Source organism: Siphateles boraxobius, unplaced genomic scaffold (genome assembly GCF_051911475.1).
Source record: "Siphateles boraxobius isolate OS27281-9 unplaced genomic scaffold, OSU_SipBor_1 66, whole genome shotgun sequence".
In the NCBI taxonomy this organism is placed as follows: Eukaryota; Metazoa; Chordata; class Actinopteri; order Cypriniformes; family Leuciscidae; genus Siphateles; species Siphateles boraxobius.
In genome coordinates, this window is record NW_027509193.1 from 942,604 (window position 1) to 944,633 (window position 2,030).

A 2,030-nucleotide genomic window follows, 5' to 3' on the forward strand; every position below is an offset into this window, starting at 1 on the left:
AAAATGCAACTGAAAAGGAATGTCAAACAATGTTGCCATCCGATGTACCAAGTTAATGTTGAAACAACATCAACATTTCAACTACACTTCAATGGTGTGTCAACAAATTCCTGACCATTTCAAAATTAGGCGAAAACCTTTTAAAATATAAATGGCACCTTTCCAGCAGTTGAGTCAATTTATTTTAGTAAATCAGTCAATGACAAAAATATATTAAAAGTTTATTCATTAAAAAAGAAAGGGGGAGAAATAGGACAAAAGCATTTCAACCTTTAAAAATAAAATTGGCTTCAGAAGTCGGATGTCATAACTACAGGTGGTCCAACGGTTCAGGTTTTTAAAAATCTGTCTTGCATCAGACTACTGCCTCTTTTCCTTTGGGTTCTCTGAAATCTGAAAAAGAAAGTATGATGTTACTCAAGAACGAGTCAATTCATTTGTCATACATACAGTCACATTCAAGAATGTTAATATACTAAACACAATACGATCTACTTTTTTTTTTTTAAGTTGCTGAACACAAAATATTCTAACTACTATTATAGTATTGTTAAATTCTGTTTATTTAATTTATTTTTCTAAAATCTATTAATGCTTCAATATCAAAAGAAAGTACTATGGCAGGGGTGTCCGGTTTTATCTCCAGCCCTAATTAAACACACCTGAGGCAGCCAATCAAGGTCATTAGGATCAATGAAAACTTCCAGGCAGCTAAACTCTTCATGAAGAGGAACAAACACCTCTGAGCTAAAGCCATTAACTAAATCTCAGTTCATTTTCTGTGAAACTACTTGGCATTCAAGTAACAAGTTTATCTTGTAGAATAAAAGAGTTTAGGTTTTTTCAATGAAAATTTCTTTAAAATTATATTTCCGCCCGTAATGAAAATTCTGTCATCATTAATCACCCTCAAGTTGTTCCAACCCTGTATGAGTTTCTTTCTTCTGTTGAACACAAAATAAGATATTTTAAAGAATGTTGGTAACCAGAAAGCTGACGGTGGCCATTGATTTCCATTGTAGGACAAAAATACCATGGAAGTCAATGGCTACCATCAACCATCACATCTGGTTACCAACATTCTTCACTTTATCTTTTGTGTGCAGCAGAAGAAAGACGTTTCTTACAGGTTTGGAACAACTTGAGGGTAAATAAATGATGACATAATTTTCATTTCAGGCTGAACTATCCCTTTAAAGCTGCAGATTCACCTTATGTAGACCTTAATGTCTTTAAATATCACAAAATAGCCTTGTCAGTCACTTTCTTAATAAACACAAGATGATTTTTGTTATTGTGTTTCAGTGGAAACAAGCTAAACTGAATGGAAATCATATACATTTCTCAAATTGAATACTGATTTAGGAATATGGATGGTTACCTGATTGAGCAGTGATAAGGCTCAGGATATCATCAAGTCCCAGGTCAGGTGATTATGCTGACGACAACAACTCAGTGTATAATCAATGTCAGCATTATCAGGAGGGTGCTTCTCATTTTTCATTTATCTGCCTTCACTCCTACTAAAGGAGCTCTCTGCATGCAAGCACTGACGGATGCAAGACATGGGCTATTTTTGCAGTGTAACATTCTTGCTTATATTCATGTCTCCTGCACTTCAAGAAATCTGTTAAATGATGTTAGAACTTTATTCAGGAAATTCCTAATAAACTTTACTAAAGCAAGATACATCTTTTAAGAATGTAGAAAAATAGATGCTTTATTCAAACAGTTTAATAACTTTTCAATGTATCAAATTACAGTGAGCAACAACGTAAATAAGCACACAAAACAAAGGAACAGAGAAATAAGGTAGATGCACCATTGTTTGAAACTGTGCTAGAGAAGTCATGTAAGTATGTCAGGTGCTTCAACAAACAAGCGGTCTGTATAGGATACACCTATGTTTTTTCTCTAATGAGGAAGCATTAGACTACTGAGGAGTGCACATGCAATACCAAAATGGGCGTTTACCAATCAGTGGCCAATTTCAAACTACAATAACTGTTTTTCAACCATTTTTCAACAGA

The 2,030-nt window shown here is 34.0% G+C and overlaps 1 long non-coding RNA gene across 1 annotated transcript; it reads right to left on the reverse strand.

Moving 5' to 3' along the window:
- Positions 1 to 232: 232 nt before the first annotated feature.
- LOC143722380 (uncharacterized) lies at positions 233 to 708 on the reverse strand. The gene is made up of 2 exons (XR_013196873.1): positions 663 to 708; positions 233 to 393 (listed from the first exon to the last, which is right to left on the reverse strand). It is a non-coding gene; the product is annotated as an uncharacterized LOC143722380 (long non-coding RNA).
- Between the last annotated feature and the right edge of the window lie 1,322 nt (positions 709 to 2,030).